The 27,932-nt window shown below is 42.3% G+C and overlaps 2 long non-coding RNA genes across 2 annotated transcripts in view; both read left to right on the top strand.

The window, feature by feature from the left end:
* LOC309360385 overlaps nucleotides 1–27,932 on the top strand; it is a 115,741-nt gene that overhangs the window by 14,418 nt on the left and 73,391 nt on the right. The gene's annotated exons all lie outside the window — the stretch shown is intronic.
* The window catches only part of LOC309360390, a 44,598-nt gene continuing 38,052 nt past the window's right edge, over nucleotides 21,387–27,932 (top strand). The window contains exon 1 of the long non-coding RNA XR_014164091.1: nucleotides 21,387–21,512. This is a non-coding gene — a long non-coding RNA (uncharacterized lncRNA). The remainder of the gene's footprint in view (nucleotides 21,513–27,932) is intronic.

Here is a 27,932-nt window from a genome sequence, read left to right as displayed (position 1 = left end):
GGTCCCTCCCTGCTTTTCCTGGAGATACTGGGGATGGACCTGGGAACTTCTGCGTTCAATGTAGATACTTTGCCACAGGCCTACAGCTCTTCCTCAGTTGAACTTTCTTCATAGTACACGTGTGCAGGATCAGGCTGCTTGATGAGGTGTGTTTTTTGCTTGTTGCATGAGAAGCATATGGTAGGGAAAGATCCTTAACAGCTACGCAGTGCCTCTCTGCAAACCAATGTTCTTGTATTTCATAATTTCTAAGGGCTGTTTCATAAATTACAAAAAAGTGAGAGAGTGTGAGTCATTTGAATGCAAGGTTTTCATTCACCTATGGATTATGCAGCTTTCAAATTTTTGTTACTTGAATATAATTTCCACCACATTTTGGTGGTGGTGGTGGGAATTAACCCAATATAAACAGATCCAATTATATTTTAATCTTCTACCAGCCCTCGGCTTAGCCACCGAATGTCAGAAACGTAAGCCTTTCAAGCCCTGCCGATATTCTTGAAAGAAATAGTCTGCACAAGCCTAAGCAGGTTGAGTCAAAAGTCAATCCCACCATTTCCAGTTAGGTTTACTCCCTGGTAGAAATGGTTAAGAATTCAGCCTTAAACTTTGTCACATCCTGTTACGATGCAGAAATTGTTTTCCTTCAGGCAAAAGTATAAAACGGACCCCAAGAATGAAATCCAAAAGTAAAATGGCAAATCAAAGATGATATAAAAATAAGTACAAAAATGTTTCAAGGTGATTTGCCGCTATGCTCTCAGGCGAAACCTTTAGAATTTGTTGCTCCATAAATGACATTGTACATAGAAAAATCACACATTCCCAGCTATGTTTTGAAGGGACGGACACATTTGCTTAGGGCATTGGTAGACAAAGTGGTGACAACGTAGTGTGTGCACACTAAGAGGATGACCTCCAAACCATCCTAAATATCTTCACAGAAGCTTACAGAAAGCTTGGCCTATTGCTTAACATCCAAAAAACCAAAGTGCTGCACCAATGAACACAAAACAACCCCTCCGCAGCGCCACAAATCCAACTTAATGGTGTAACGTTGGAAAATGTCAATCATTTTTCCTACCTAGGCTGTTATCTTTCCACAAGGCTCAACATTTAAGCTGAAATCCAGTATCACCTGAGCTCTGTGAGTGCAACTTTCTGTTCAAATGCCTGATTATTGTCATCCAAAGCAACTGCTCTATTCCCAACTTAAGAATGGAAAGCATAATATGCCGGTAGACAACAAAAGAGGTTTAAGGCAAATCTTTAGAAATGTAGTATAAACATCAACAACGGGGAAACACTGGCCTGCAAGTGCTTCAGCTGGAGAATAGCCTTTACCAAAGGTGTCATGGGTTCTGAAGACACTCAAACTCAGGATGAAAGGGAGAAACACACTAAGAGGAAGGTTTGGCAAATCCACACCGTGATCAACTCTTGCCCACAAACCTATGTCCTCACTGTGGAAGGACGTGTGGATCCAGAATTGGCCTCAACAGTCATTTATGGACAAATTGCTAAGACCGTATTCATGGAAGACAATCTTACTCAGCTACGAAAGATCACCAGAGAAGAAGAAGAAGCCAATGGCCATAATCTCTTTCCGCTAGCCATTTGCTGGGACTGCTGAGTGTGATAACCCAACAACATGTGCACCCCTTAGAGACCTCAGCAATGAAGCAGCGTGTAAAAGTCTTAAATAAGCAAACAACTGATACATCTGGAGGGCACTGTGTTGATTATCTTTGGCTTAGGACATATTTACATTATTAACTTGTATCTGTTTTATTCCAGTTTTATTGCTACCATTTGCGTGTCGAGGTCCCCAGGGCCACCCCAATAACTCACACACCGCTCAGAAATTTTTGTTTAAGGTTTTTGGCATAATTTTGGCCACAACTTTATTAAAATACAAAAATGTGAGTGGCTGCTTAGGCATTGGTTGCGACTATCTGCACCCCAGTGGGGGACAGACTGACATTCCACACGCCTGTGAAGTCAGAAAAGAGGAATACACTTGGGGGTGGTGACAGAGCAGGGAACCTGCCCTCAGCCCTCCCCAAAGGCAACCAGGAGCTCTTGCTATGGCCCGAGCCCCCTTGACAGGGTGGACAAGCAATAGTGAGCCTCTGCATTCCTTTAACGGAATCCCTTGCAGCAGCAGCATTAGAGGGGCAGGCACAGCCAATCCATGCCCCTCAACCAACCAAACCATAAACCAATGCCTAACCGCAACCTTACAAGTTGTGACAATTTGCTACGCAGCAAGCAAAAACCAAATGGCCCCAGCCAATCAGCCAGATGGACAAAATTCCTACCGGGCCCCTGCCCCAAAAGCAGATGACCCCATGACAGGCATAGCAAGGTCGAACACAACAGCCCTAAATTAGGGAGGGTGGGCAGGCGATCCGATGCACGGGGCGAAAAGAGGAAGCTCTACGCCTCGTGCAGGGAGTTTTAGCATTTCTGGCTGTCAATCAACAAATGGCAACATTAATTTCTTCCCAACAACAAGGGAAGCCCAATCGCATCAGTGGCCAACGATCAATTAGCCCGCCCCCACAACTTTGGAGTGTCCTGGCAGCCCCCACCACAACACGTGCTCTCCATGAAGGAGAACACGCTTTCTCACAAAGAATCCTGGACAGTGTTATCTGACGGCGGTTCTGAGGCTGTTGTACCCCTAAAACTACATATCCCAGAATTCTATAGAGATGCAAAAACTAAGAAGATAGTTTAAATCTATAAAGAGCATAAACACACACACCCCCTTGATGTCAGATTTTCTTTTTGTGACAATCTCCTGACAGAACTGGACTCCTGAGTAACAGTTCAGCAAAATGATCCACGCACGATATTTAATTATCTATTTATATATATAAAAAATACTTACATACTTCCAACTCATGAAAAATCTCAATGTGGTGTACAACAATATGGACAATAAAACATTAAACCCCACAAAATCAATAGAAAATAATCATTAAAATGGCTAGCTCGTGAAGAAAATTTAGACAGCCGCATAGGCTTGTTAGCATAAAATAGTTTTCAAGAGATAGCTGTACAGTGGTACCTCAGGTTAAGTACTTAATTCATTCCGGAGGTCCGTTTTTAACCTGAAACTGTTCTTAACCTGAAGCACCACTTTAGCTAATGTGGCCTCCTGCTGCTGCCACGGCGCTGGAGCACGATTTCTGTTCTCATCCTGAAGCAAAGTTTTAACCTGAAGCACTATTTCTGGGTTAGCGGAGTCTGTAACCTGAAGCGTATCTAACCTGAAGCGTATGTAACCCGAGGTACCACTGTAGTCAATAGTGAGGTTGCCTGCCAAATTTCTGCTGGAAGACTGTTCCACAACAATGCTAAGTGCTTAGCTTACAGTTGAAGCCAGTCCGGCCTCTGTAAAATAGGGAACAACTAACTGCTCCTCTGGGTCGTTTTATTGATCCAGCTGGGGTTTAACGGCTCAGTTGTTAAGATATCCCAGCCTCAAGTTGTTCAGAGCTTTGTATATTACCACAATATGATACCTCATCTGAATGTGGGAGAGGGGAGGAGAAGAAGGAGACGTCGAGGGGGAAAGTAGATTTTGGAAGGTCCATGATAATTCATTCTGGTTTTTTAGCAGGAAATTGAACTGATGTTGCCTCAAAGCAGGTGTTATCCCACACTTCCCGGTGCCTTTTCCCTGTCCCTTTCCTTCTCCCCAAAAGTTCAATATTTGAGGAGAATGGGTTTGTTGTGTAAGACCTGCTGATCAACTATAATTGCCTAACATGTATTTGCCGGTGTGTGATTAAATCCCACCTGAAAACAACAACAATATGGAAGTGCCCTGGGTGAAAATGGAGACTGTGCATAATCTCTCAGATTTAAAGGTTGTGGCACAATTGATGCTGTGTTACCCATTTAGTTCTATGTACAACAACTAGCCACAAAAGTGGCCGTTTACAGCTAGTCTCCGAAGGAGCTCCATTTTTTGTTTGGCTACCTTTCTAGTTCCTTTGTTTTTATACAAGTTTCCGTAACGGAAAGCCTTTATGGAGAGCTACTCTCAACTTGCACATAGGAATCACAGAAATCTCTTCCCAAATATTTTCGGTAACCTGTTGCTTAGTAAATGGATCTTTGGATTTAATGCAGTTAGAAAGGGACTGTAATTTAATTGAAGTCGAGATGCCTGGGCTTGTTTTAATTTCTACCCAGTGTTCCTGGGGATTCAGGTGATACGGTTTCTTTGTGTGCCCAGGCAAATGTTTTGATATGAATGCCAACTTTAATCACAGGTAAATGCAAAAGGTGCTCAGATTCGATTCTCCATTTAAACGGTTTACTGTATTCACACCTCATCCGTGATAAAAGCTTATTCTTACAACTTGGGCACTTCCAGATTGTCACTGGGAGATTGGCTCCCAGTACGTTTCCAAGCACAATTCAAAGTGTTGGTGCTGACCTTTAAAGCCCTAAACGGCCTCGGTCCAGTATACCCAAAGGAGCGTCTCCACCCCCATCCTTCTGCCTGGACACTGAGGTCCAGCTCCGAGGGCCTTCTGGCGGTTCCCTCATTGCGAGAAGTAAGGTTACAGGGAACCAGACAGAGGGCCTTCTCGGTAGTGGCGCCCGCCCTGTGGAACACCCTCCTTCAGATGTGAAGGAAATAAGTAGCTATCCTATCTTTAAAAGACATCTGAAGGCAGCCCTGTTCAGGGAAGTTTTTAATATTTAACGCTGTATTGTTTTTAATACTTGATTGGGAGCCACCCAGAGTGGCTGGGGAGACTCAGCCAGATGGGTGGGGTATAAATAATAAATTATTATTATTATTATTATTATTATTATTATTATTATTATTATTACTGTATTGCGAGTGGGATTCAATAATATGTTGCCATATCTGTGAATGCTTTAGTTGAGATTCCTTCATTGCGTGGGGTTGGACTAGATGACCCTCAAGGTCCCTTCCAATTCTATAATTTTATGAACTCAGGTTGTGCAGCTGAAGTGAATCTGGCACTCTCATGAAACAGACCCACTCCGTGCCATGCAAACCTGGACTTTTCTGTGATATGAAAAGTTTATATTAACTTTAAAATAAAAAAATGTTGTCTGTATGTACCCTGTCCTACCCCTATTTCTAGTGAATGTGCTTAAAGTTAACTAGGCTCTCAGATCAGCCTTAATATCTATGAAGACTGAAGAATTTCATTTATAAAAGCCCACTTTTAATCTTTCAGACCTATCAGGCTTTGGTACAAAAACATGCTAATACAGGAACAAAAATAAAGACATTCTGTGGACCAACCAGAACATAAGAAGCTCCATTAAATTAATTAATTCAGAATGTATAATTGGCTTTTTTAAAAAATGGATATGATGTTGCAAAATTTGATATGTTATCAATTGGAACGTTATTAAAGAAAAAATAATAATTTTTTTTTTAAAAAAACCACATGCTAATGAAATCTGCTATCTAGAATCTCTTCAGCTCTTCTCTTTAAATACTGGCCCCAGATTTCTGTTTCTTTCAAAATAAAGCATTGAAAGGGTTCTTTTTATCATATGTGGTGATATTGTAGTAAGGTTAAAGCTTACTGGGAAATGGTATAGAATGAATTGAAAAAGATGTTTAAAATAGTGTTTGTAAAAAAACAACCCAGAAGCTTTGCTTTTGGGAATTATAGGAACAGAACTACCCAAACTATATGGAAATTTATTCATGTATGCGACTACAGTGGCAAGAATGCTACTTGCCCAAAAATGGAAAGAAGAGGAAATCTCAGCAAAGGAAGAATGGATACAAAAACTTATGGAATATGCAGAAATGGCAAAACGTACCAGAAAAATAAGAAATCAAGATAATAAACTTTTTATAAAAGAATGGAAACGGTTTATGGAATATGTACAAATAAAGTGTAAACAGATAAGAACATTGGCAGGATTATTGTAATATAAAGTTTTATAATAGTATATATTTAAAACAGATCCATAAATGAGTAAATTAAGTTAATTTGGAATATACAGAAAATACTAAAAATAAATTTAAGAACCACAGAATGAGGGAGAAGGAAGTCGAGTTTTAAAATGTTTTTTAAAAAAAGATTTTTATTGATGCAGCAAGAAAAAAAAACCACAAATACCAAATTACACACAAGAATAACCATAGGCACATAATTTTCTTAGCAAACAATAAAACATATATTGGTCTTAACACTAAAGACTCTTTAGAGTTTTAAAATGTTAAAGTGATTGTAAAATTACTGAAATGTATAAAATTTAAAATCATAAATAATAATAAAAAATAAAGCATTGAAAGGGTTATTTTTGGCTGATAGTAATTTCAGCAAACATCCCTTGCCTGCTTTGCGGAGCTTTGGGTGAAATGGAGAAGCTGTGTTCTCCAGAATCTCATCTAATAATGCTTAAAATTGAAACTGATCCAAACTTGGGACCAACTGGGTTTTGTAGTGAGATAAAGCAAAAGTAGCCATCTTAGAGCATCACCCCAGGATCTTAGGATGATGGGTGAGTAAATGATCATCATCTTCATCATCATCATCGCTTCAAGACCTGCTTCTCAGGGTGCCTATAGACTCTTGCAGTGGGTTATGGTTTTCACAGTAGTGATGTATGGAAGTGAGAGTTGGACCATAAAGAAGGCTGATCGCCAAAGAATTGATGCTTTTAAATTATGGTGCTGGAGGAGACTCTTGAGAGTCCCATGGACTGCAAGAAGATCAAACCTATCCATTCTGAAGGAAATCAGCCCCGAGTGCTCACTGGAAGGACAGATCCTGAAGCTGAGGCTCCAATACTTTGGCCACCTCATGAGAAGAGAAGACTCCCTGGAAAAGACCATGATGTTGGGAAAGATGGAGGGCACAAGGAGAAGGGGATGACAGAGGACGAGATGGTTGGACAGTGTTCTCGAAGCTACCAGCATGTGTTTGACCAAACTGTGAGAGGCAATGGAAGATAGAAGTGCCTGCCATGCTCTGGTCCATGGGGTCACGAAGAGTCGGACACGAATAAACGACTAAACAACAACAAATTGTTTTGGAGTTCTTGTTGGGGCTGTTAATTTTGTTGTTATTGATATTAATTTTGTATCTTTGTTAGGGTTTGTATCTTTATTATATTATTATGACTTACTTGAGGATTGTACTTCAGTCATTGAGACAATTCCCTGGAAGTCTCCTTTCAATCAACTGAGTCAGAGTTCACACAGTCCATTTCAATGAATGTTTCTAAGATCGCAGCCTTCGTTTTGATATCGCAGGTTTATTCTACTTGGGGTACATTGAACAGTGGTGTGTATGCCTGCAGCCATCCTTGAGTGTCCTAACACATTATCCAAATCGGGATCTGAGTTTGCACATCGTTTTAATTGGTGTTATTTAAGGCTTTAGAGAGCAAACCATACATTCTGTCTGTTACGTTCGGGAAGGAACAGATCAATACGGTCCCTCTCATTAGCTCAATTTTAAAAAAGAGAGGGGGAAAGAGAGTTGCCAGTGTTGAGCCATTACGTCCACATTAAATCCTGAAAGGAAAAGATCGGGTTTCTTTCTTTTATGGCCACATAACAAAAAAGTTGGGGGGGGGGAGGACAGACAGGCTTGCTTTATGTAGCAATGTCTTTTGTGCAAACTCTGTGTGAGCAATTGTACAAGGTGAGGTCTTTGGGTGAAACAGGATAGTGCCTTGAAATTCAAAGCAAAAAATACTGAGCCACTGTCGCTTGGCACCGTAATTAAATGAGTCTCTCAGCTCAAGAGGAAAGCTGGCCTTTCAGCAACCCAATCTCCCGCATGATAGTTTTGGAGATATTTCTGGTACCCTAAACAGTGGCCGATCGGCAAGATTGTAATTTAGGTCACGTCTACCTGCACTACCAATTTGATCTAGTTTTCCAGTGGTTTAAGAAGAGGAACTTGCTGGAAGCAGACAAGAAAGGGGGTGGCGGTGGGGGAGAGAGATTTCCAGAGGATTGATAGTGGCGCAAAAGAATCATCACCGGTGTCTGCAGTACACATGCCTTTTCCCCACTCAGCTGCCATCTTTGATCAAAGAAATGTCACAGGTTGTTGCGCTCCTTGAAACCTATCTAACCAGAGATTATAGCAGCAGAGAAGGACAAAAGAAATCAGTATGTGTGGACCCCACAACGGCGACTCTATTAAACTGCATTCCGTTCTCAGGGACGGTAAGTATTGTCTGCCTCCTCCTCTATGGCCATCAAAACCAGTTTCCAACTAGTGTCCTTCAGCCATCATTGCAGATGCAAACTATAAGCTTTATCCTGTAGAACCTGATAAACCCAACCAAGCAGTATATGAATTTTGTGAAATAACAACAACAATATAATAATAATAATAATAATAATAATAATAATTATTATTATTATTATTATTATTATTATTATTATTATTATTTATTATTTATACACCACCCATCTGGTTGGGTATCCCCAGCCACTCTGGGCGGCTTCCAACAAAATATTAAAGATATAAGAAAATTAATATAATTATCATCAGATATACTCCTGATATTGAACACAATTATAAAATTTATAGAAAAGAAATTTAAAACTGACTTCCAATTAATCTCACTATACTTTGTCTATCCATTACTTTATACCGCACAGTTACATATTTCTTATATAATTTCTTTTTACCTCCCTACAAACTTATATTTATACAATACAGGGATTAGACTAATTCTGCCAAGATGTTTCCTTTTATTCCATAGTTTTCTAAATATTCTTTAAAGATTCTCCAGTCCTTATAGACTTTTTGTTTTGGTTGGCCTCTTCCTGCCACTTTCGCGACAGTAAAGTAAGCTATAAATATAGATTTTGGATATAGGGATATAGATATATAGATACTTCTGTATGTATATATATATATATATATATATATATATATATATTCAGAAACCCTGACTAACAGGAGCTCATTGCATCTTCAGTTTTGTACCACTTCCTCTGGGACGAATTAGTTCCATGCAGGGGTGGTTGCTGATTACAAAGCAAGCAAGTCTGCAGCTATCCCTTTGTGACGCTCTCACACATGACATTTAAAAGTAACATAGTCCAGCTGCTCTAGCACCATTTGCACATGTTGTTGATAATGATAGAGGACAGAAACTTGAATAGTTACATTTTCAAGGGACTTTACAGTCAAGAAAATGCAGGCACTACGTTCAACTTCCAGGCTCTGGAAAAGCAAATTAAGCATCTGTCACCTGCGCAGAACAGAAAGGTTCCAACAGGACAATAACCACATGTATTTATCTATGTGCGGTTCAGACCCACAACTGCACATATAATTATCAGTTGCCCCTCCAACGGCTGCTGTTTGAATTTTTTCTCACGTGTACATTCAGAGCAAAGGCACATGCAACTTTACACCGGAGGTGCCCCGCGGTGTTCAGGTGCATGCACTTACATGCACGAGCACTCAGCTCAAGATACATCTGCTTCCTTTCAAAAATTTCACATTTTTGTGCTCAGGGAGTGGGAGGTGCTAGCAACATTTTAAGGGGCCTTCCCAAAGATCTTCCCCAAAGCAAAGTCAGGGACAGGAGCCCCAAGCCTGGCAAATAGGCACATGTGCTTCTTTAGTCCATGAGTAGGCAAACTAAGACCCGGGGGCTGGATCCGGCCCAATCGCCTTCTAAATCCGGCCCACGGACAGTCCAGGAATCAGCGTGTTTTTATATGAGTAGAATGTGTCCTTTTATTTAAAATGCATCTCTGGGTTCTTTGTGGGGTATAGGAATTCGTTCATTTTTCCCCTTCAAAATATAGTCTGGCCCCCCACAAAGTCTGAGGGACAGTGGACCGGCCCCCTGCTGAAAAAGTTTGCTGGCCCCTGTCCTAAAGTCCTCTACTCCCCATTCCAAAGTCCCAATCTAGATCAGACCCTTTGCATTGCCTATTTGTGGAAGAAAATTCTGACACTCAAGAATAAACCAGGTGATCAAAGTAAGCCTGTATAGTTTGACCCTCATCCTCTTTTCTGAAGGGAAATTACGTGGAGCTAAATTGAGCACAGCCGTTTCTCCTTGGCATGGAAACCAAGGTGCAAGGAACAGACATACAGGTCAGGAAAAGCACCAGGAGAGGTCACTTCTATCTCTCAATAACAGACTCCTACCTCGACAGAGAAAGAACAGTTTAATTGTGCACCAGTAAAATGTGCACCACTAATATCCATTTTTAGAGGGACGCAGGTGGCGCTGTGGGTTAAATGGGGGTGAGCTCCTGTTGCTTGGTCCCTGCTCCTGCCCACCTAGCAGTTCGAAAGCACGTCAAAGTGCAAGTAGATAAATACCATAGGTACTGCTCCGGCGGGAAGGTAAACGGCATTTCTGTGCACTGCTCTGGTTCACCAGAAGCGGCTTAGTCATGCTGGTCACATGATCCGGAAGCTGTACCCCGGCTCCCTGGGCCAATAAAGCGAGATGAACGCCACAACCACAGAGTCGTCCGCGGCTGGACCTAACAGTCAGGGGTCCCTTTACCTTTAATATCCATTTCAAACAAACAATCTTTATTACGGTCCAGAGACCAACAAAACATTACAAATCAATACAGAGTTCATACAGCCTACCTCCAGGTTAATCAAGCACTTTGTTTGGAATATTGGGCTCATTTGTTCTTTCAACCACCGATAAAAACTTTGCCACTGCCAAAGTTCTAGCTTTTGTCCGGTCTTCCAGTAGGAACCTGACATAGTGAGCCTCTGACTTTCCCGGGAAAGGCACCAGCAAGGGTAGTATCAGTTCAGCCCTGGCCTGCTCATACTTCGCACAATGTAACAAAATATGATTTATGGACTCGATGTCTTGAGCACACGAGCAAAGTCTGTCCTGGTAGGGAACTCCATATCCATTTTTATCCCTGATTGGGCATCCTGAATGCCACTTTCACCCCTCCATGAGCAGAACAGAAGGATATACCAACTTGGCATCATAAGATCTGGGACACACAAAAGAACATTAGAAGAAAGATGCATAGCAGACTCTGCCCTTACCTTTGTGCTGTCCTTATCGTACCTCGAACTTCAAGTGAGCCTTATCAACACACCTGCATGTACACTGCCCTTCCTTCCCTCTCCCCTGCTCCCTAGCTTTCAAAGTGTTTTAAGAAGCCAAGTTCAGGTGAGTTGAGTAAATTTTAAATGTCAAGGAACAGGATCTCCCAGGGAGAAAAGTTATGGGGTTTCCCCCCCTGCAGGACACGCAATCTTTACTCAGTCCAAGTCATTGTCACCACACCCCCATTGGCAGTCAGTTTTGTGTTCTCTTTCTTACTAACCCCATTTTGTAGTTATTCTAAGCTAATTGGGGCAAGGCATAGAAATGGATGAGGGGAAAACCCAACCCTACGGGCATTCCTTTCCTTCCTTCTTTCTTCCCCCATTTCTCTCCCCTCACTCAACTTTCCGTCCATAGAAATATCTACGTAGGCAGAGCACAATGCAAAATACCACCTGAAGTGACTCATATCCTGGGTTGGTGGGGCACACCTCGCTTTACACCCACAGTCACGTTAATAATGTCAAATTCTGTGACAGGTTCCGGGCACTTTACACTTGAGAAGAAATTGGGGTGTTCTGTGCTACTGTGTAAATTGGCCAAGTGTTCTGAGAGAGGTTAGAGGGATTTGGTGTGTCAGGTTTCACCATGTCCATTTTCCTTTCCAGTTTAAAGTAGTTCCTCCACAGTCTTCCTTTGGGGTTCTTTTTTTAAAAAAGGAAAAGACAGATCCTAGATATCATTACAAGGATTTGTTCACATACCATGGGGGTGGTTCTGCTGAGCTCATGAACATTGTGTGCAGGACTTAGCATTCAGGTTTCACACCAAACATAACTGAGACCACATACGAGGGCTTAGGGCCCTCGTATTTATGGGACCGCCTCTCCTGCTCTGCCCCGCAGAGGACCTTAAGGTCCATGAATAACCATAGTTTAGAGGTCCTGGGCCCTAAGGAAGTCAGATTATCCTCCACCAGGGCCAGGGCCTTCTCAGTGATGGCTCCGACCAGGTGGAATGCTCTGTCCCATGAGACCAGGGCCCTGCAGGATTTCACTTCCTTCTGCAGGGCCTGCAAGACAGAGCTATTCTGCCTGGCTTTCAACTTGAACTTAGCCTGATCTTTTATTCCCCTTCCTTCCCTCCCCCTCCCCTTTTTATGAAGATCACTCACTCTGGTATCCCACAGCTTATTCTCCCCTGGTCTCCTCGCTGGCCCAAATAGGACTAATTTAGCCAGATAGCCCTGGTGATCATCTAAGGTTTATTAGATGGATTTTCCCGCTAAACTGATTTTTTAATTTTGAGTTTATTGTTATTCACGTTTTATACTGTATTTTATGCAGTTTTTTATTGCATCAAATAAGTGTTTTAAAATTGTTGTTAGCTGCCCTGAGCCCGGTTTTCTGAACCAGGAAGGGTGGTGTATAAATACAAATTTGTTATGATTTATTATAACACCAGTCCACATAGACCTACATTGGCTCCCAGGACTTTTCCGAGCACAAATCAAAGTGTTGGTGCTGACCTTTAAAGTCCTAAACAACCTCCGTCCAGTATACCTGAAGGAGCGTCTCCACCCCCATCGTTCACCCCAGACACTGAGATCCAGCTCCAAGGAACTTCTGGCAGTTCCCTTCCTGCGAGAAGTGAGGTTACAGGGAACCAGGTAGAGGGCCTTCTCAGTGGTGGCACTTGCCCTGTGGAATGTCTCCCATCAGATGTCAAGGAAATAAACAACTATCTGACTTTTAGAAGACATCTGAAGGTAGCCCTGTACAGGGAAGTTTTTAATGTTTGGTGTATTTATCGTGATTTTAATATTCTTTTGGGAGTCGCCCAGAGTGGTTGGGGAAACCCAGCTGGGTGGGGGGGTATGTATGTATGCATGTATGTATACATAAATAAATAAATATTAAGGCAGTCATGGGACACTTTTGGCCATCCAGGTTTTTGCTGAAACATGACCCCCGTCATCCCTGACCATTGGTCATGCTGGCTGAGTTGTGGATCAACCTGAATGAAACAGAAGTAAGCGCTCTTAGTTTGAAATCTGTCTCCCAAATAGGGGGAAAACTGGGCAACAGTTTCTGATAACGACTCTCTTCCTAATTTGGGGAGCCCGGCTTTTATAGACAATTGATAGCTATTTATATGCTGTTATTTTGAGACCTTAATTCATACCGAACCTCTAACAAGAAGGTTTAAGCCTCAGTCTACCGTCTAGACTTCCAAAATGATCTGTGGCTAAAGAAAATTGCATAAATATAAGATCTTAGATAGTAATTATTCTCTTTTTCCCTTTCCTTGGTCAGAAAGCAATTTCAGGATGGCAATTCTGATAAGTTATACTCACTCTCTTATAATAACACAACTCAAGGGTCTGTGGGATATAATGCTATGGTAAGTCACACAGTGTGGGGATGGCTTCACGTTACATAAATAAACAGGAAAAGTGAGTGATGTTCATGAGTTTTCTCAGGTCCCATTAAGAAAGGGCTTTCCCTCCTAAAGATGTAGTTGTGGCTTGCGCAGGTAAAACAGCACACAAATAAGTTTTTATGGCATATTGGACATTTAATGTAAAGGTGAGGTGTGAATGTTTTTTCTCCTACAGAGAAACAGCTCAAGGCATCTTGTAGCCTGAGGCAGAGTAGCAAAGCCAGCCAGGTTTGGGGGGCACTTGGGGCAGAAAATCCCACAAGCAGTAAAATATACATCAAGTAAAAACACAGTAAGCAGCTGTGGTTCAGTGCTGTAGCATCTGCCGCTGCCATCCAGGGTCTACAGTACTGAGCCAGAAGAATCAACCGTCAAACTCAGGATAAAGCGGTTTTCTATGTTTCCTGGCAACCCAAATGTGCTGCCTGGGGTGGCTGGCCTTTCACACACACACACACACACACACACACACACACACTTGCTATTCATCTGTGCTTCTGAACCTCACTGAGTAATTTATTTATACCTCCAGAGTTTATTCTGCAACCATACAATAGGCAGGTCCTTTAGATAGTTGTAACTACATAGCACCGTTGTGTTGGGCCTAGGAGTAGAAAAGTGTTATCGCCATACTAACGGTGATTCCCCTCTCCCCATTACATCCTATTAGGGACGCAGGTGGCGCTGAGGTCTAAACCACTGAGCCTCTTGGGCTTGCTGATCGGAGGGTCGGCGGTTCGAATCCCCGCGGTGGGGTGAGCTCCCGTTGCTCTTTCCCAGCTCCTGCCAACCTAGCAGTTCGAAATAATGCCAGGGCAAGTAGATAAATAGGTATCGCTGTGGCGGGAAGGTAAACGGCTTTGCTGTGCACCCTGGTTTCCGTCATGGTGTTTCATTGCGCCAGAATGAGTCATGCTGGCCACATGACTCAGAAAGCTTTCTGCGGACAAACGCCGGCTCGCTCAGCCTGAAAGCAAGATGAGCACCACAACCCCAGAGTTGAATTCGACTGGACGTAACCGTCCAGGAGTCCTTTACCTACATCCTATTATTCCCTAATATTCATTATGCCCTTTTGAAAGCAGCAATATAGTTCTGCCCCAACTGGGTGAAACATTCCACTTTGCAACTCTACCACCTCATTTTTCTGTATGTGTAAAGGTAAAGGGACCCCTGACTGTTAGGTCCAGTTGTGGCCGACTCTGGGGTTGTGGCGCTCATCTTGCTTTACTGGCCGAGGGAGCCGGCATACAGCTTCTGGGTCATGTGACCAGCATGACTAAGCCGCTTCTGGTGAACCAGAGCAGCGCACGGAAACACCGTTTACCTTCCCGCCAGAGCGGTACCTATTTATCTACTTGTACTTTGACGTGCTTTTGAACTGCTAGGTTGGCAGGAGCAGGAACCGAGCAACAGGAGCTCGCCCCATGGCGGGGATTCGAACCGCTGACCTTCTGATTGGCAAGTCCTAGGCTCTGTGGTTTAACGCACAGCGCCACCTGCGTCCCTTTTCTATGTATAGATCAGACCTAAATCTGCTTGGGATATTGGGGAACCCATAATGATATTTCCCTACATGCCAAGAGGTGTTTTTTGTTTTGTTTTTTAAAGAGCAAGAGAAGGATTCAAATGTGTTGTGCCCACCACACCAACACTCTGAAATGGTACACTCCTGGGAAGTCTTCCCTTCCCTAATTAGTGTGTGAGTAGATTTGACTAACAAATTGAACAGCACAAACCCTCTCCTTCTTCCTCTCTGCCTACGCCAAGTACAGGAGATACACCATCATATAAATCTCTCATCATCTGAAATGCTTTTCAAGTCTTCCCATTTGATGGGTGTTGTCATTTTATTCTGAACACTGTGAGCCTTAAGAGTTTGTATTAATTGTCTGAAAGGTAATGAGTGTGCCGTTTTACTGTTGGCATGACAGCTGACGAGGGAGACTTCATCAAGAGGGGTTGAGTCATTTTTTTTGGGGGGGGGAGTAGATTTACATTGAGCAATTAACTACTCTTTGACCCACTTTCTGATTTCTTAAGTGCTGGCGCTTGACTGCAGGGAGGTGAAAAAACAAAGAGATAAGGAAAGAGCCCCCACAGTGTGAGTAGGCTTCCAAAAAAAGAGAGCAGCAGCTTCTTTCTAAAAATGAAAAGGAAATTGTTTTGTTTAGTTTTGTCTCTGATGTTTTTGATCTGTTTTATATCCGTTTTATGGTTTTCTTTTGCAGGTCATCTTGGAAATCTAGATTAATAAAATTATTGGGGGTGGGGAGAGGAAATTTGGTTGTGGCTGGGTGGAGAGGAAAATGTATTTCATTACTGTTATGTACCGAAGTTCTCACCCTGGGCCAGCAGGGGGATACTGTAGATAGTTATGCAAATAAGGGATTGAAAGTGACTTTCAGTGATTGGATAGTTTTAGAAAATTGTTACAGTTACGTTGTACTGGAGTTCTATATAAGCAGGCTGACTGAACCCTTCAGTTCAGTTCAGTTCTGTTCTGGCCTGTGAATAAACAAGAGCTGTTTGAAGAATCGCTGTGTCGTCTGATATGTTCACCCACAACTTAACAATTACTCTTAGCATCCTGGCAGTATCCGTAGCAGGCAGGGAATACTACCCCCAAACAAGGTAGCAACAACCCAAGAAGGGAGTGTACAGGAATGACCTAAGGACTGGACTGCTACTAGGCCTCAGCATTATTTGCATGCATGTGTGAAGGGGAGTAGAGCTTTGGAGAAGCCTGCCAAGTAATCATAATCATAATAATTTTTTATTTGTATCCCGCCCTCCCTGGCCAAGGCCAGGCTCAGAGCGGCTAACATCATAAATGTGGCCCAGGACCCACGTACCCACGGAACCGCCTCTCCTGGTATGCCCAGCAAAGGACCTTATGTTTCCCTCTCCTTATGGTTTTGATCTATGTGCTATTTTTAAAATGAGGCTGTATTTTAAATTGTTTGTTCTCTCCAGACAAGATATCTACTATTTCTCTTTTTATGTCTACTCATCCTATAAATAGTTCCTGCATGAATAAAGCCTTTTAACTCTAGAAACTTTAAGTGATTGTTCCAATCTAATTCGCCCACACTGCAAGGTCTGCTAACACAAATAACCTTGAATGAGGGGACGCATGTGACACCCTGATAGCTTTAGTAACACATGTCATCCTGCAAGTGCATCTGGAGGAACCCTAAAGCTGTTGATGGTACTACAAGCAGGATCTTTGCAGCTTAAGGCACAGGTTGTTAGAGTGATAATAGAAAATGCAAGGTGAGCTTTTGTGATAAATCAAAAGTAGCTGAGTAAACTTCAGTGTTGGAACCTCTCCTCTCCTTCTCTCTCTCTCTCTTTCTCTCTCTCTCTCTCTCTCTCTCTCTCTCTCTCTCTCTCTCTCTCTTTCCTTCTTTCTTCCTTCCTTCCTTCCTTCCTTCCTTCCTTCCTTCCTTCCTTCCTTCCTTTCTTTCTTTCTTTCTTTCTTTCTTGAAATACATTACGTCCTGTTAACTATTTGGTTTTTAATCAAATCTACCATCATGCCATCTTAGACAGTGTTTTGCTTTTTGTGGTTTGGATTATGAAGGTAATAAATGTGAAGTGCTCTGCACATTTAAACATGTTGCTTAAATATTAAATATTATTATACACAGGTGAGCGGTTTCATGATTTCTGCCTAAATGTTAAAGATGGTATCTTTCACAGGATAACAATCAGGGAAATGAGCACGTTAGTATTATGCTTAAAAAATAGCTGGGTGTCAAAAGTGGAGTATCTTCTGTTTGTTGTGTCTCAATATAATTGAGAGCTACAGAGGAAGTAGAAAAGGGGAAAGAAAGATGCTAAAGACCTGGTCAATGATTTTATTCCTCCAACCCTGTCCCACAGCCAGAAAGCTGCGATGAGGTATTGGCCAAACACTACAAGACACCATTCACACAATCATGTTAATGGCTGTTAAGAAGCTAAATGCCCTGATCCAGACTGAGACCCTGTTAAGGTGACCATGTACTCCTTTGCCCTCCACTGTGGTCCTGATCCGGATCCAAGGCACTTGCTCCTTACTTTTCAATCACCTTTCTCACAATTGCCGATTTGATGAATGGAGCCTTGTTGAGTTGGGCCAGGGTGGCCATTTACGCATTGCCAAGAATCAGAAAATGTATCATCCTAAGAAAAGGGATGCAGATCTGCATACAATTTATGTATGCTCCTTATAGGTATAGGTGCCAATTTAGAAATGGCGTTGCTCTCACACATCTCACTATATACAGTAGAGAAGACTGTGAGTGGGTGATTCAAGTGCTGGCTGCTAAGGGGCAGCTTCATCAGCCTTCCTGCTCTCCTTTCATATCGTCCTTTAACCCAGACTTGACATGGACAGCTCTTTGAACAGAAGACAATTTGGGAAAGGCACACTTCCCTTATCAGAATAGGCTCGCTAAGGGCTGCATTGGCTGGCTGCCCCCCTCCCTGAGTGGGTGGGCAGGTGGAACAGCATAGGTGGAATCCTCCATGCCCTGCACCCACCTGGTGGCAGCAAGTGTTGGGCTGGTGCAGCAGGTTTTGTTCACCCCCAGTCCCTGGTTCTTCCTGGTGCATGCATGCTTGCATGCGCTCTGGGCACCAGCAAAGGACGCAACACCACTGCACGACACCACCTTCCCAGCAGGAGGGTCGCTGTTGCTTACCGAAAGTTGACAGGGAGAGGATCCAGGGAAGATGACGCAGTGCAGAAGCACCAAATTGGCTCCGCTACTGTGTTTGCACCAGGCTGACTACCCTGCCTGTCCCCCTTGACCCCTCAGGTAAGCCACAATGACCTACTTGCTGGGAAGGTAGCAGGGCGGCTCCATACCACCTGACAAGCTGTTTCTGGCTCTGTCTTAATTCCCCCTGCACAGTGTCAGCGGCGGAGCTAGCCACTCGAGCACCCAGAGCGGCATAAATGCCATGCACCCGGGGGTGGGGCGATCCACCCATGGGGAAAATCGCTGCGGTAGTGATCTGCCTGTCGGAACTCCGCTCGGCCAAGCCGATAAGGCCTCATCTTCCTCCGAGCTGAGCCTTTGAAATCGCCTCCGACGTGTTTAATGACCTCAGCCTTTGATAAGGCCTCAAGCACATTCTATCCAGCAGGGTTCCCAGCACAGGGAAGAGACGAGAGGTTTGGCTACATTGTAAAGAGTTTTATTTCTAAACTACACAGAACAGAAAAGACATCCTCTCTCTATGAAAGCAGAGAGCAACTGAAACAAAGGAAAAAAGGAACAAAGGAAACCACTAACGTCACATCCCGTCTACCTTCCCGTGAGACTTCCAAGAGTCTGGACTGTCTCTGGAATGTAAACAGAGTTCTGTGACTCCCAGCAGCTGCTCAATGAGAAACAGAAACTAACACTGCCCAAGGGGTAATCAACACAGTGGCGATCCACCCAGGGGGCATTTGGCATGGCGGCGAGCCACCCAGGGGGGGCGAGTGGTGTGGCGGCGATCTGCTCGAGGGGTGAAGGGCGCGGTGTCAATCCACCTGGGGGCCAATCGGTGCAGCAGCGATCTGCCCAGGGGGGATTTTGTCACACACACCCCTCTGGGATGATACCCATGGCAGACTGCCCCCACCGCCCCTCCTTCCTACTCCCCTTCCCAGTGTTGACTGAAGGTCATTGGGACTGTCGGTCAGAAAGCAGAGAGGGCAACAATAGGTGAAGCCATCAGCCTATATCAGGCTGAGCCAGCTGGTTCCAGTTTGGGCCCTATCCACTTCCCTGATGAGCTCTCCAAAGGCAACACAGAGACGAAGAAGAAGAAGAAGAAGAAGAAGAAGAAGAAGAAGAAGAAGAAGAAGAAGAAGAAGAAGAAGAAGAGGAGGAGGAGGAGGAGGAGGAGGAGGAGGAGGAGGAGGAGGAGGAGGAGGAGGAGGAGGAGGAGGAGGAGGAGTAGTAGTTTGGATTTGATATCCTGCTTTATCACTACCCAAAGAAGTCTCAAAGCGGCTAACATTCTCCTTTCCCTTCCTCCCCCACAACAAACACTCTGTGAGGTGAGTGGGGCTGAGAAACTTCAAAGAAGTGTGACTAGCCCAAGGTCACCCAGTAGCTGCATGTGGAGGAGCGAAGACGCGAACCCGGTTCACCAGATTACGAGACGACCGCTCTTAACCACTACACCACACTGGAGGAGAGAGCTGGCAGGGAAAAGGCAAATAGGTGGGGGCTGGCTGATGGCCACCTGGGGTTGGTGAGGCAGGGCCCCATATGCCATGATGCTTGAGCCTCTGTCCCCTTTACATCAGTGGAACTAGGTCATTACCTTTGATGGATTCAGGTTTTCTGCTATTTTCACCCTCTTCCTGCAAGGAATGGCAGTAGAGTTAAAGCAATGCCTTGGCACGTCCTTAAAAAATAACTCACAAAGAAATTTCCTACATGCGCAACAGCTCCTAAAAGTATTCATCTGGTTTTTTATTTTTTATTTTTTTGCTTCAGACAGCTGGCACAACTAAGCTTCCTTGAAAACCCTAAAAATTGTAGCTGCCTGAACCCCGGGTAAACTATTGAAACAGGGGCTGAAGAGGGGAAATCCCAGCAACTAAATTAAAAGGGATGAGTCAGAGAGACTGAAAGTTAAATGTAAGTGGGTGATTATAAAACAGAGGTAGGTTTTTGATTGAGATGGATATGTGAAAATGCATTTGCCCTCCCCATGGTGCATTGCAATGACATTTCAGCCTCATGAAAGGGTCTCAGAGTTGTTAATCGCCCAGAAGCATAGCTGGGAACTTGGTGCTGCAAATTCCTTAAAATGAAGAGCAGAAAATCTTCCATTTTCCTATCTTTACATGCTCCAAAAGTGCAATCCTATACAGAGATTGATTGTGGTGGATCATCTGACCTTGGCATTATCAACACCACACTCTAAACAACTGAACTAACCTGTCTACTCAGAAGTAATTCCTATTAGGTCCAGTGGGACTTATTCCCAGGTACACGAGTACAGGATTGCTGCCTCAATATGCTGCTAAAACTGAAATCTTATGCCCAAATAACTCAGAGTAAGCCCCATTGAACTCAATGGAATTTCTACCTGAACAGACATGTATAGGATCGCACTGCAATCTGCTTTCTGCTGATAAACTGTATTTCCCCTGGGGCTTAGTGTTGTGTGGTATTATTTCGTTTTTTACTTCCATACAATGCTAATCACTGGGAAAGGCTGAAAACAGGTTTAAAATTAGAGCAATCAGCCTAGTAAACGGCTTTTTGTAGTGCTCATTATCATCATGAGTGCAATTCTGCAATTTATACACCTTCTGGCAAAATATCTGTCCCTTTCTCCCCAAAATATACAAACCCACAATGAGCACTTTCACAAAATGCTTGTTTCAGGGATCACCGGTTCCCCACCCACCTCTGATCCTGAGAATGAAGATACTGTATTTTTCGCTCTATAACACGCACCCGATCATAACACGTACATAGTTTTTAGAGGAGGAAAATCTGTAGACATGCTACCCATAGGCATTACCTCCATAACACGCACAGACATTTCCCCTTTCTTTTTAGGAGGAAAAAAGTGAGTATTATGGTGCAAAAAATACGGTATATTAGTTTATCTCTATCTATAAACAGATAGGCATAATAAAGCGTTGCTGAAATAAAATACAATTCTGTGTGTGTGTGTGTGTGTGTGTGTGTGTGTGTGTGTGTGTAACTAAAAAGCATTGCTTACACAATTTGTATATAAATACGCATATGTATGCACATGGTGGGGAAATCTCGATGCATTTAATTCCAGGCTCCCAATTATCTTTGCAAATCAGATGTTAGGCTGAATCATAGATCAGCTCTGACTTCCCTTACTCTGGTAGGTTTTGTCCCCCCCCCCCCCTCTCCTGGAGCATGAACTAGCTTCTGGGCTCTTACAACATTTTCTTATGAGCTGAATTCTCAAGATGAGTGGATGATTTCCTTTTGGTTCCCACAATTTATCTCCTCTTCACATGGCTCCGGGATTTTTCGCTGAAGGTAGGTCTCAGTTGCCTTTGTGTTACTAATCTCTTAGAATATTATTGGTAGAGTCCTTCTCTTTCGCTCCTGGAGTTGAAAAGCCAGTGGGTGTTGCTATGCTTGTGGCTGGCACAGAGACGCTTAGGTTTTTCATTAGACTTTTACAGTGCAATTTGCCTTATATATGTTCGCTTGGAAGGTAACTCCACTGTGTCCAATAGCCTGTGTGTTGGGGATTGTCCCCTGAAGGATAAATAAGCTGACTCATTTAGAACGAAGTAATAAGATCAGGTGCACTCGCATTCTCCCTGCGTTGTTTTGTGTGTGCAATATTTAGTCTGGAAGGGATTGTATAATATAATATGTACTTAAAGACCTATTGCTTAATGAAATAGGCATACTAACTTTTGAATCTCAGAAAGAGATTAAAAAGATGCTATCCTGCCTTGATGAAGCATAGGCAAGGTGCATGTGTGCCGTTTAGACGTTTCGCAAGCTGCTGTTCCCTAAGGAATATTTGCAAGACATAATGGCCTCAATCTAGATAAAGATTAGCTGAGATGATGCTCCATTGAAAGCAATAGGATGTTCGTCATAACCTGTCTAACCCCCCATTGCATTCAATGGGACAGCCCAATCCCATGCCTGTTTGCTTGGATTGACATCTGACAGTGTTTCCTGCGACTTACTCTCAGGTTGAGTGTGTACAAGGTTGCAGTCTTCTTCTTTTTTAATATAATTTTTATTGATTTTTACATATTAGTTATCATTCATACAACAGAACTTCGCATCTTATACAATCTTTTTGGACTTCCATCAGCCCCTCTGATGGTCTTCCGTTCTTATCACTTATTCTGCATTTCTTAAATTCCTATTGCCTTTAATTATCTTAACTAACTGTCCCCCTTGTTACCTTTTTTTTTTGCAATGTTTCAAATAGTTCACCTTACAAAACTTCTCACAAATCCTACAAGCGTAATATGATCCTCACAATTACACTCCAAATAATTTTTAAATTTCTGCCAGTCTTCTGTGAATCTCTGGTCCCACAGTTTTTGAATTCGTCCTGTTAATTTATCTCGTTCTGCATAGTCCATCAGTTTCATCCTCCATTCTTCTTTTGTCGGTAATTCTTCTTGTTTCCAATTTTGTGCCAGTAATATTCTTGCTGCCATCATTGCATATAGAAATAATTTACAATCCTTTCTTTTTATATCATCTCCTACAAAGCCAAGTAAAAATGCTTCTGGTTTCTTAATAAATGTATATTTCAACATTTTTTTTTCATCTCATTATATATTATTTCCCAGAAGTTTTTCACTTTTTTACATTCCCACCACATATGGTAAAATGTTCCTTCTCCTTCTTTATTACTCACTTTATGCAACAAGGTTGCAGTCATAGTCACTACTTGCCGCAGCCAGATCAGAGCTGAAGAATTGGGTGAGAGTGTACAGAGAAGTTTAATCTGCACAGCTGATTTAGCCCTGGGAAAACTTGTTCAATCATTAACCATTTGTTTCATGATCTGAACATTAAGAGGAGCATGTGTAGGAAGAAAGTGCAATTCTCCCTCTCCTCTCTTACTTCCTTGAAAGTTTCAAGATCATTTGAATTCCCCCTGCCCTGGCCAGTCTGGATCCAAACGTTCAAATCAGCTGGTTGGAAGAAAAGCACTGGAGTGATTAATATTGTGTGTGTTTTAGACTACCCCACAATCTCACAAATATACATGGTTACAGAGCTGTAGTTGCTGCCACTAGGACTGGGAGAAAAATGTGGTACATTTCAAATTCAAATTCTAATATGAACCTATCCAATTCAGACTTTCCCAAATGATGTGTGAACCGACACAGAGCTATCCTTCAAAATCTGCATTTCTGTGAATCCTATCGTGGAGCACCCCAACTAAATGCATACAGCAAGAGGGAATTGTGCCTATGTTAGTGAAAACAACATTGGCGTGAATCAGGCAAATTTCCGTGGGAAAAGGTGCCTATTAGGAGAAATTTGCATTAAAATGTGAATTTTCGTGAGGACTTAAAAAAAAACCCAACAACTGCAATCTGAAGCAGAAATGTACAGAGCTGAACTGAAGGCTGCAAAAATGAGAAACTGAGATTGATAGATTTGCCTATCTACCTTAGCTCTCCCATGTCTGATTTTGACCCTTAAATTGGGGGGGGCGGGGGGCGGGAAACCACCACTAGAACTGAAGGCATCTTCTCCATATGGTAGCAACAGCAGCTGGTCCTTGTCTTCTGACATGACTCCTGCTTGTTTGCTCTCATCCCTACTCCTGTTTTGCCTCTTGGAAAGATATGGGGAGTGATAATTAAATTATTTATTAGTGAATAAGCAAATATATGCACTACAGAATCTCCCCTGGTTTTTCAGAAATTTAATTTTGTTTGGGAGGGTGTAAGGATGCACATAAATGTACAATCCCAATTAACCTTTTACTCTCTGTGTCTTCTTCTTCTTCTTCTTCTTCTTCTTCTTCTTCTTCTTCTTCTTCTTCTTCTTCTTCTTCTTCTTCCATAAATTTGCCTTTGGGGGGGGTGGCCTTTGAAAAATGCCACTGGGTTTGAGTTGCTAAGAGTTGCCATTCTTTTCTAGACTAGTGATTGGAAGACTTTGCATTGGGACGTTATTAAAGAGAAAGAAATGCACCTCGTTGCAACATTTTATTTTGTATAATTACTTTTCTGTCTTTTTCTCTTTTTAATCCAGGATGGATTAAAATGAAACTTGAGCGTGGCATGGGAATGTTTGCCTTTTCTCCCTTTCAACTCGAAACACATTTTCCACGTCCAACTTTTAATTTAGCAATGAGTTAATTGCAGGCTTTCGCTCATGCTGATCAGTTGATATTCTAACCTCCTTGGGAGAAACAGCTCTTTGTAGGTGGTACGATTTTTATCATTGTTCTTATTTGGGCAACTTAAATATATATATATTTATATTGTGGGAATAATTGGGTTGTATAATGTTAGTCATACTTAGAGTAGAATGGGCAGGACTATGGCTGCAGCCCTAAGCTCCTCGTTACCTGGGAGTAAGCCCCAGTTGGATTTACTTCTGTGCAGACATGGTTAGGATCGCATTATAACTTAGGTTCATTCATTTCAATGGGTATCATTTAGTTGGATGCAACGCATTATATTACAGCTAGCACAGTTTTATTTATTTTTTGTTCGTGTTTCCATCCCAACTTTTCCCCCAAGGCGGACATGGCCGTCCTCCTCCTTTAACCCCCACAACACACCTGTGAGGTAGATTAGGCTGAGACCAGGCCTAGTGGAGCTTCATGACCTAGTGGAGATTTGAACCCTGGTCTCCCAGGAATTAGTTCAACACACTAACCAATGTTCCACACTGGCACAGAAATGGGTACAGGGCCGGATTTAGGTTTGATGATGACCTAAGCTGCTGAAGGTAGTAATGGGGCCCTTGATATGTCCAGCTGTCCTCTGTCAACAACAATTTGTCACTGTTTTTTGTGTTGAATATATGCTATATGATAATTTATGGACCTCATAGGTATCTCTAGCCATTTGCACATGCAGAATGTAGGCACCCTATATATAGAAAGGAGTAAACCAGTGATATTTCAGGGAGCAGGCTAGCAGGCAGGAGCCAACACAACACAAAACACTGTTGCTGTATGTAGGTTTTGTTTTATTTGTTTTTTATCTTATATTTTGGAATTGTGCATCCAGGTTTTCTTCCTTTAATTTTTTGGGGGGAGGCTGGGGCCCTAAGCTATAGCTTGTTTAGCTTATACAGAAATCTGGCACTGCACAGGTAGCATGGTGTTTGCCATAACACTGAAAAAAGAAGAAGAGGAATTTGCTTGTTCTTGTTTGCCATGTGATTATTGCTAGGGTGTCCAGTTGCAAAGTCGAACAGGTTTCCTGCACTGCCGTACCTACTCAAATCCCCTTTTCTACAGAACTACTAACACCCAAAAAAAGGGGGGGATCCCTGTCTTCTTTTGCATTTGGAGACACTAATGGAAGCACATATTTTGGTCAGAGAACCACATTACAAAATTCGGAGAAGCACACATTGCAAAGGATAGCCATGTTTTGGTTGCAGTATAGATTTGAGACATGCAAATTAGGTAGGTTTGCATTAAAATGCAGACGGAACCAAATTGCATTCCCATCGCTAAAACGGATGGATTTATAAATTTGTAACATTTTTCTGCCTTGAGAACTGGAGAGAGAAGTGGCCAGAGAATACCTGAGGATGTTAACTAAAGCCCCAAAATTGAGAATAAGTATTTGGCAGTGGCCAAGATGTTGAATCCTTTGTTCAGATCCCATCCCCCCCCCCCAGACTCATTGGATGAGCCTTAGACAAACCACTTCCTCATAGCCTTAGCAACTCATCCATTATTGGGGAATAATAACACTGGCCTCCCTTGCAAGAGTGTTGTTCAGATTCCTAAAGTAATGTACATGAAGTGTTTAAAATGTGTTATATAAACAGCAGTTACTGGTATATGTTGGAAGAGTCAGATAACAAATATGAGAAACGGATCCTGCAAAGCCTCTGAGCTTTTCCCAAGACATTTCCTGCTTCTCAAGTTGAAAAAAATACATATATTAGCATCCAGTTTTCTGACGTCTTCACATATGTGATCTCCTACAATTGCTATCTTAGGATAATTCAAGACATGACTCAGGTCCAAATCCAGCACCATGACTTCTAAGAGCTTATCCCATTGTTCTTTTCCTACCCACAGCAATTTTTGCAACTTTTCCAGTCATGCAATATCTATTTTCTTAATACCTAGAGAGGCTACTGATGTTTCCCCTTATCATTTTGATCAGTTTTCAGCTGAACTTTATTGTGTCCTTGATACATTTCCTTAATATTGGAAATGGACCTGATGTCTTTCCTGTTGTTGTTGTTGTTTAGTCGTTTAGTCATGTCCGACTCTTCATGACCCCATGGACCAGAGCACGCCAGGCACTCCTGTCTTCCACTGCCTCCCGCAGTTTGGTCAAACTCATGCTGGTAGCTTCGAGAACACTGTCCAACCATCTCGTCCTCTGTCGTCCTCTTCTCCTTGTGCCCTCCATCTTTCCCAACATCAGGGTCTTTTCCAGGGAGTCTTCTCTTCTCATGAGGTGGCCAAAGTCTTGGAGCCTCAGCTTCACGATCTGTCCTTCCAGTGAGCACTCAGGGCTGATTTCCTTAAGAATGGAGAGGTTTGATCTTCTTGCAGTCCATGGGACTCTCAAGAGTCTCCTCCAGCACCAGAATTTAAAAGCATCAATTCTTCGATGATCAGCCTTCTTTATGGTCCAGCTCTCACTTCCAGCTCTCACTTCCTTTCCTAGCATGTGCTAAATTTGGAGATTCTTATAATACTGGAAGTGAAGTCTATGGTCTGGCTTTACAAAATCAACTATGCGCACTTTGTATGTTTTACGCTGTATACTGCTTCTGCACTTTAGGTATGCTGCTGGGGATTTTGAATCTTTTTTTATATATAGCTGCTATTGTTAAATATGCATTATGTAGTCTAGCTGCACCTGAGGTAAGCAGATAATAATTTATTTTATCAGACTCTCAGGGGTTGAGTGGTGGTGTTTATTAATGGGCTGACTTTGTGAATAATTTGCTACTGGTCCTTATTATGAATTGGTTATTCTGACTAGTATTTATATACTTGTTTTGTTTTATTTTATTTGTTTATTGTTATTTTATGGCTATTATGTCACCTGTGTACGTTGTTGTTTATTATGTCACTAAACCGCCCCATGGTCTTCTGACTAAGGGCAGCATGTAAATTTCTTAAAATAATAATAATAATAATAATAATAATAATAATAATAATAATAATAAAGCAGTATCTGACCTGTAAAGAAATATATATTCTGAAGTCAGTATTTCCAAACATCTTTGGTAAGGTATAATTCCTGATATCATAGAAATGGGGGTGCGTGTTATTGAGTTGTTGTTGTTTTTATTTTGATCATGTATTTTGTGGTTTTATATTCTGATTTTATTCTGTGAACCACCCTGAGACCTGGGGGTATAGGGCAGTGTATAAATTCAATAAATAAAAATAAAATACAGTTTGCCTTGTTTACCACATGCCCACCCTGGTCATGCAACAAGTATATTAATTGGCATCTATGTCAAATATTGGCAACTATGCATTTCAGCTCCGTTCAAATGAATATATCATTTGCCATTGACCTCAATGGGATTCAGACTGTGTACCAGACATGCATGGGTTTTTCTTCCTCTCATATATCAACAGGGCCAGATTTAGGTTTGAGGAGACCCTCAGCTCCTGAAGGTAATGGGGCCCTTTATGTGTCCAGCTGTCCTTTGTCAACAACAAATTGTCCCTGTTTTTTGCGTTGAATATATGCTATATGGTAATTTATGGACCTCATAGGTATCTCAAGCCAT

The sequence above is a fragment of the Podarcis melisellensis genome (assembly GCF_964234715.1).
Source record: "Podarcis melisellensis genome assembly, chromosome: 17".
Classification (NCBI taxonomy): domain Eukaryota; kingdom Metazoa; phylum Chordata; class Lepidosauria; order Squamata; family Lacertidae; genus Podarcis; species Podarcis melisellensis.
This window is presented reverse-complemented; position numbering and strand designations above follow the sequence as displayed.